This window comes from Nannobrachium achirus (genome assembly GCF_963921795.1).
Source record: "Nannobrachium achirus genome assembly, chromosome: 12".
Lineage (NCBI taxonomy): Eukaryota > Metazoa > Chordata > Actinopteri > Myctophiformes > Myctophidae > Nannobrachium > Nannobrachium achirus.
This window is the reverse complement of record NC_137832.1, coordinates 27103362-27103768: the sequence shown is the minus strand read 5'-3', so window position 1 is coordinate 27103768 and position 407 is coordinate 27103362.

The window sequence follows — 407 nt, the reverse complement described above, 5'->3', positions numbered from 1 at the left end:
AGGGCCATGTGAGAAATGAGGGGTGGGGTGTCCGCGTTGCCTTGGCGGACAAATAGGTACCGGCCCCGGCTCTCCCGGACGCTCCTAGCCCGAGTTACGGCATTTTATGTGAGCTGCAGTGGAGGGGGTCCTCCACTGGGGGCGCCACCACTTTGGCATCCGTTCTGGAGCACCAGGAGTCGGTGGTCCCCGGGAATTCCCCGTGAGCAGCCATGTTGGAGTGATCATTTGGTCATTTTTGCACATTTGGTCTTTTTTTACATCTGGGGGTCCCCCAGGGACCTGGGGGTCCCTGGAGCTCCAGGGGTCCTTGGAGGTTGTAGTTTGGCAGCCAAGGAGCGTGTGTGCAAAAATTGGCATGGATCGGGGCAACGGTTGCGGAGATATGAGCAGGGCAATAGTGTGAC